Source organism: Abramis brama (assembly GCF_963993115.1).
Source record: "Abramis brama genome assembly, chromosome: 16".
NCBI classification, from domain to species: domain Eukaryota; kingdom Metazoa; phylum Chordata; class Actinopteri; order Cypriniformes; family Leuciscidae; genus Abramis; species Abramis brama.
Genome location: NC_139978.1, coordinates 35,035,737 through 35,043,969, shown reverse-complemented (window position 1 = coordinate 35,043,969; position 8,233 = coordinate 35,035,737).

The window sequence follows — 8,233 nt, the reverse complement described above, 5'->3', positions numbered from 1 at the left end:
ATGTTTGTTTAATAATTGACGACTGATGCTGTGTGCTTGTGTGTTTGCACGTGTGTTTATGAGTGTCCTTGTGAGCATACCTGCACGTGTTGGTCTGTTATTATAGACACATGTGTCATGCATAAAATATATAATGATATATAAATAATAATAATGTACATATTATATATATCTAACATATATATCTAATATATATATATATACACACACACTACCGGTCAAAAGTTTTAGATCGGTAAGATTTTTTATATTTTTAAAAGAAGTCTCTTCTGCTCACCAAGGCTGCATTTATTTGATTAAAAAAACAAACAAAAAAACAGACATACTGTGAAATATTATTACAATGTAAAATATCTGTTTTCTATGTGAATGTATAGTAAAGTGTAATTTATTCCTGTGATCAAAGCTGAATTTTCAGCATCATTACTCCAGTCTTCAGTGTCACATGATCCTTCAGAAATCATTCTAATATGATGATTTGATGCTCAAGAAACATTTATGATTATTATCAATGTTGAAAACAGTTTTTTACATTTTTATTTCATGATGCTATGATGAATAGAAAGTTCAAAAGAACAGCATTTATCTGAAATCTAAAGCTTTTGTAACATTAAACACTACCGTTCAAAAGTTTGGGGTCAGTAAGAATTTTAATTTTATTTTTGGGGGAAAGAAATAAAATAAATCAATACTTTTATTCATCAAGGATGAGTTAAACTGATCAAAAGTTACAGTAAAGACATTTATAATGTTAGATAATATTCTATTTTAAATAAATGCTGTTCTTTTGAACTTTCTATTCATCAAAGAATTTTTTTTTTAAATTGTACACAACTGTTTTCAACATTGAAAATAATAATGAATGTTTTTTGAGCATCAAATCATCATATTAGAATGATTTCTGAAGGATCATGTGACTGAAGACTGGAGTAATGATGCTGAAAATTCAGCTTTGATCACAGGATATAAATTACATTTTAAAATATGTTAAAATAGAAAACAGTTTTTTTTTACATTGTTTTTATCAAATAAATGCAGCCTTGGTGAGCAGAAGAGACTTCTTTTAAAAACATAAAAAATCTTACCGATCTAAAACTTTTGACCAGTAGTGTGTGTATGTGTGTGTATATATATATATATATATATATATATATATATATACACACACACATACACACATACACATACATAGGAGAAAGCCCCTTATTTCACCCTTCAAGTGATTGTTAGTAAACTGACCTTGATATATCTTGTCAATATGAGACCGCATGTATCATGAATGTAATGATGGATGAATGTAAGATCTACACTAGAGTATAAAGCCAGATACAGTGGTCATTTACATGAATTGCTTGCTTTACAACCAAACACCCACAAGTTCTTTAGTGCAGTTTGTGCTGTGACTGACAGTTACCAATAGAGGGCGCTAATAGCTGACAGATTAATGCAACAGGGAAACAATAATAGACATGGTTTGATAAGAGTTGGAGTGCATGATATGAGGTCACTGTCTGCTTTCCTTCTGTGGGCAAAAGGCAGCATGAAGGTTTGGCTAAAGATTTGTTTTCCACAGTGGAAAGTCTGTCGAATGCTTTCAGAACAACATGAGGGTCAGTAAATGACAGATTATCCAGGTCATTGTTCCAGTGCAATTTGTTATTCTGTCTTTTTTTCTTAAAGTTAAGTAAAAAAAAAAAAAGGTTTTAAAGTGGATTATGTTAAAAAATATTCTTTACTGAATAAAAGTACATAACAACAACGTCAAGCGATTATTTTAGTCTGTTTCAACGCTTTTAACAGTTTCAAAGCAGCTTCATGGTAATAAACAGGTTTGTTTTGTAAAATTAATCAATTGTAAATCAAATTCAGCTGTATGGTAGATCTACAGAAGATAAGTGTTATTGTTCAGCTCACTTTAGTTCAGTATTTGTTTCAATTCAAATGCAAAGTTAGTCTTTATCCAGCAGCTCAACTGCAGTTCTCATCCAGTATAGTGTCAATGCAGTCTAACTGATAATATTTCTGAAGATTAATTGTCATTTAAATCCCTTTGCACCCTCAGAGCTCTGTGAGAATCTGAGTCTTTTTATTGCCCTTTTTAGTTTTATAAATGATGGATTATTTGAAAGCTTAAGCACTCGAAATTCATCCTATGAAACGTTTTTGAAATTGTACATGGAAATTGTCAGTTTTTGTGATTTTTTTTTTTTTTTTTTTTTTTTTTTTACTGATAAACTATTTAATTCATAAAATGTATGAATTAAAACTAATGATGGAACTCCTAAAAGAAGCAGCTGACAGGAATATTTAAAGGGAAATTCTGTCATCATTTACTCCCTCAAGTTGTTCCAAACCTTTACACTGTGTCCTAACTACACGCGCCGTGACGCCGCGACACACGATACTTTTCCATGTTAATCAGAGTGTTTGTCCTAACCAGGCACGACGGCGACGATTCTATTTTAGAAACGGTTTCTATTTTTCTGCGACGTTGCGCTGGAACAACAAACACAAAGTGTGGCGATGATAATCTCAGGTACTGTTTATGTGCTTTATTTAATGTTAAAAGCGTGTAATGTGACTTTGAATATCATTTAGTGCTCCAGCTTTGTAGCTGTAAAAGCAACAGTGGATAATTCACCTCAGATCTTGAAATTAAACAAATGGAAACAAGAACGTTCTGTGAACAAACAAGTGTATTCTTTAACAAAGATTGTTTTAGTAACTCAGTAGCCTATGTATTTTTAATAATGTTTAAATGGTGTAATATTTGTGAATTTGATTATGTAGCTACTTATCCATTTTCTTGCGAGTGCCGTCAGGATTACTCTCTGGTGCCATGCACTTGCCGCGAGACTCCGCCCACACGCTGTTCTGATTGGCTGACTCCGCCCACACGCTGTTCTGATTGGCTGTGGGTTTTGATTGATTTTGACGCATCTCGCAGTCGCGTCGCGTATAGTGTGGACAGACAAATTATTTGTCGCTGGAATTTTACCGCATCGCGTCTGGTTAGGACACGGTGGAATGACTTTATTACTATTTACTTTATTACTATTATTACTATCGATGACTATTTCGAAGAATATGTGTAATTAAACATGTGATAGTCCCCATTGACTATTCTATAGAAGTCTATGGGGTCCGCCAACTGTTAAGGTTATAAACATTCTTCAAAATATCTTCTTTTGTGTTCAGCTGAAGAAACAAATTCATACAGGTTTGAAACAACTTGAGGGAGTAAATGATTAACTTTTGGGTGAACTGTCCCTTTAAAGGATCCGAGTGTGTAAGAACACGATGGGCCCTATCATCCCACCCACCCTATCTTACCGACTTTTCCCTCCACAGACGCACGTCGGTAAATTAGGGAATGAACTTGCGCTCCCGGGGCGGTTCAGCGAAAAGAGGAGGCGTGTTCCGGCGCAAACGTTCCCTGATGCTATTTTGCAGTTTCAGAAAACAATTCCACCACAGACCAGGAAAAACAGTCTAAAGTCAGTGGCGCGTTTTCAGTGGCGTGTCCAGATGCTATTTTAAGGACGCATGCACTTTGCTTCTCTCATCTACACAGACGCAGCAGTTGCCATTTTTGCAAACCATACATAATTACAAGGAAAAATATTCCACACAAGGGAAATCATTGTTGTGTCCATGAAGATAGGCATAAAAAGATAGGCATAAATCTAGCTTACACATTTACCCAAATTATCATACGCCTGTTTAACCGAAGCTAATCTGGGTGTGTTTCTCCATCCCCAATGTCACTTCTCTGTGTTTTACGGCCCTGACGAGAACGTCGGTCTCCTCGGCTGTGAACCGCTCCTGGCAAATCCGCTGTTATAATAGCAATCCGCCATGGAACAAGCGCGCCTGCTCTTAAAGGGAATGTGAGATGACGCTCTGATTGGTTTATTTCACGTTACGCCCAAACCACACCTATGAGTAATGAAGCTACTTCAGACCAACACATTTTAGATTTGCGAGATCCGCCCACAAAGTTATTTGTGTTTTGCGTTTGATACTTGCGTTTCAGATCGTTAAAATAGGGCCCAAGCTCTTTCAGAAGCTGATTTCCTCTGATCTCCAGGTTTCTGAGTGAGTGTCCGTATCGAACACCATCTGACTCAGAGATAACTAAACCACTGCTACAGCATATGATCTCTAAACACTCACCGTGACACATCATGAGTCAGTTCAGCTCCTCATTTTACCTTGAAATTCACACACAATCTCCATCTCTGTGAAACTGCTGTTCATTATGAACGGATGATTCGGCTCCTTTTTGTTGCTCTTTGAGTTAATCATGCCAGTGAAACCTCTTTTTGTGGACTTCTTCACAACAACTAAAGCCTATAAGCAGATTCATTCATTTCCCCTGTTATTAAACCAGACCTTTACTGTAAAAATACAGTCACAACATTTAGGTTTAACGAATTTAACTTATATATATTAATATGTTAATAACTACCGTACTACTAAAATCAGTTTTTCACCTTTATAATGTGCTGACAACCACCATAATAACACATGTGGTAAAGAGCAAGTCACATGATGAATCAAAGTAGCTGTTTTCACAAACTGAGATTAATATTAATATGTAGAAGGTGCAGTGTCATAAACACAAAACACCATCATGGGAACAAACACTGCAAAATGATGCTCTTTCTCAGAGTTTTTCTCTTGTTTTAATATCTAAACATTCTTAAAATCAAGATGCATTTACTGGAGAAGCAGAATGACTGAAGATATTAAGTCTTGTTTACTGAGAAATGTGTCAAAATGAAGTGAGTTTTTGCTTAAAACAAGAATTTTTTTTTTTTGCCAATGGGGTCAAAAATAAACTTAATTCAAAGGGTAAACTGTGTATTTTTCTGACCCCATTGGCAGATATTTGTTCATGTTTTAAGCATGAACTCACTTCATTTAGATTTTTTCTTCTTCCAGAAATACAATATGCTTCTCCAGTAAATGTATTTTGATTTAAGAATATTTCGATATTTGTACTGAAATGCAAGACAAAAATACTGAATACGAAAATCTTATTTGCAGCGCATGACACCAAAATAATGCAAAAAACATTCAAGATGTTACATAAAAAAAAACCCTACTGATATGAAAAAAAAAACATCTAAAATTATAAATGAATTATAAAACGGCTTGTTCTTTTTCACATCTAAAAACTGTATTTTAACAGTATTTTATTAAAATGTCTTATTAGTTTGTTTTTCACTTAATATAGTGAACCAATTAACAGGTTTTCACTGTATTCCTACAGTCTTTCACTGTTGAAAGTACATGTACATTGGCTGTTTTACCTCATATGTTGATGCAACGGAGATTCAGTAGATGCAAACGTCGAGTTTGACATCTCGTCTCAGGCAGTGATTCTGCTTTGTGATCAACAAAGGCTGTATAATATAAGAAGTTGGAGTGCAAAGCTCCAGAGATGATTAATGAGGTGAAAGATCCCTGCTGGAATTCCTTCAGAGTGACGTTCATGTGGGATGAGATTGTGTCGTTACATTCGGAGGTTAAGAAACATCATCAATCTGTGAGCAGGAGAGCGGATAAGAGAGTTTTCACTGCGAGGAAACATGTTTCATTGTTGCGTTGTTCTGACCACAGATTATTGGGAGTATGTTTTGCAAAACGAAAAAATAGTTCAGTCTTTACATAAGAAACTGAACTTTATTATAAAGTCTTACAGAGGAAATCTATTGAAAATGGCCTGAAATAGTCACTTATAGTAACTATAGAAATATAGAAATATAGTAACATATTTATTTATATACATTAAGCATTTTTTTTGCCAAAATATATAATTATATTCAAAAAGTTTATAGTCTTCTTTGTTAACCACTGAAACTGATTGAGTCTTTGCTATACTTTAAAATTTTCACATTTTTACTTTCTATTTAATTATTTGTCAAATTAACTAGTAATTTCTTGAGAATTGTTGCACAGGAAAATTTTCTTTCAGTGTATAAAGTGCATATCTTTCTACGATGATCTCTGAGACGCTGTATGATTTTATTCATGTCTCAAACCTTTATAAAATCATGTTTAACCATATAAAACTGCTGTATCAGGCCTTCCATCTAATCCCGTCCGAATAGGGCTTAAGACATTATTAGCAGATATAGAGTAGGCCTAACGACTGATATTAATATGCATTTTATGTAAGAAGTCTGTTATACTGAGATAAAGATCTCTGTGATTTACATTACAAGCATCAGAATTTCATCGCCGTATAAATATCAGTGTAACGATCAGCAGTGAGAGTGATAACCATCAGAGGCACTCCAACCCGGACAATCACCACACAGCCACAAACTACATTTCCCATAATCCTTTGCCCAGACTAATCAGCCATGATCACATTCACCTGTATGTCATTGCCTTGTTTAGCTCACCCCATATAAGCCTGGTTTTCACACTCATTCCCTGCGAAGTCTTGTTTAGTGTCTCTACTGCAATTCCGAGCTTTCTCTCTGTTCTTCCCGTGTTCTTCCCTTGTTCTTCCCGTGTTCTTCCCTTGTTCTTCCCGTGTTCTTCCCCTGTTCTTCTCTTGTTCTTCCCGTGTTCTTCTCTTGTTCTTCCCGTGTTCTTCCCGTGTTCTTCCCGTGTTCTTCTCTTGTTCTTCCCGTGTTCTTCTCTTGTTCTTCCCGTGTTCTTCCCGTGTTCTTCTCTTGTTCTTCCCGTGTTCTTCTCTTGTTCTTCCCGTGTTCTTCTCTTGTTCTTCTCTTGTTCTTCCCGTGTTCTTCCCGTGTTCTTCCCTTGTTCTTCCCGTGTTCTTCCCGTGTTCTTCTCTTGTTCTTCCCGTGTTCTTCTCTTGTTCTTCCCGTGTTCTTCCCGTGTTCTTCTCTTGTTCTTCCCGTGTTCTTCTCTTGTTCTTCCCGTGTTCTTCCCGTGTTCTTCTCTTGTTCTTCCCGTGTTCTTCTCTTGTTCTTCTCTTGTTCTTCCCGTGTTCTTCCCGTGTTCTTCCCGTGTTCTTCCAGTGTTCTTCTCTTGTTCTTCCCGTGTTCTTCTCTTGTTCTTCCCGTGTTCTTCCCGTGTTCTTCTCTTGTTCTTCCCGTGTTCTTCTCGTGTTCTTCCCGTGTTCTTCCCGTGTTCTTCCCGTGTTCTTCTCTTGTTCTTCCCGTGTTCTTCTCTTGTTCTTCCCGTGTTCTTCCCTTGTTCTTCCCGTGTTCTTCCCGTGTTCTTCCCGTGTTCTTCTCTTGTTCTTCCCGTGTTCTCTTGTTCTTCCCGTGTTCTTCTCTTGTTCTTCCCATGTTCTTCCCGTGTTCTTCCCATGTTCTCCCCGTGTTCTTCCCATGTTCTCCCCGTGTTCTCCCCGTGTTCTCCCAGTGTTCTTCCCGTGTTCTTCCCGTGTTCTTCCCGTGTTCTTCCCGTGTTCTTCCCTTGTTCTTCCCGTGTTCTTCCCGTGTTCTTCTCTTGTTCTTCCCGTGTTCTCTTGTTCTTCCCGTGTTCTTCCCGTGTTCTTCTCTTGTTCTTCCCATGTTCTTCCCGTGTTCTTCTCTTGTTCTTCCCGTGTTCTTCCCGTGTTCTTCCCGTGTTCTTCTCTTGTTCTTCCCGTGTTCTCTTGTTCTTCCCGTGTTCTTCTCTTGTTCTTCCCATGTTCTTCCCGTGTTCTTCCCTTGTTCTTCCCGCGTTCTCCCCGTGTTCTCCCCGTGTTCTCCCCGTGTTCTTCCCGTGTTCTTCCCGTGTTCTTCCCGTGTTCTTCTCTTGTTCTTCCCGTGTTCTCTTGTTCTTCCCGTGTTCTTCCCGTGTTCTTCTCTTGTTCTTCCCATGTTCTTCCCGTGTTCTTCTCTTGTTCTTCCCATGTTCTTCCCGTGTTCTTCTCTTGTTCTTCCCATGTTCTTCCCGTGTTCTTCTCTTGTTCTTCCCTTGTTCTTCCAGTGTTCTTCCCATGTTCTTCCCGTGTTCTTCTCTTGTTCTTCCCGTGTTCTTCCCATGTTCTCCCCGTGTTCTTCCCGTGTTCTTCCCGTGTTCTTGGTTTTTGATATTTGCCCGTTTCTTGGATTCCCCTTTTTGCTTGTGTCCCTTGCCTTTTTGTTTGTTTGTTTGTTTGTTTGTTTGGACTGCTTACTTTGTGTTTATGACCTCTTGCCTGTTTTCTGGATTATGTCTTTGGATTACCCTTTCAAATTAAACTGCATTTGGATCCTCAACCTGTTGTGTCTCAGAGCAGTTTGTGACAATCAGCATCTGCACCAAATTTCATATTTTT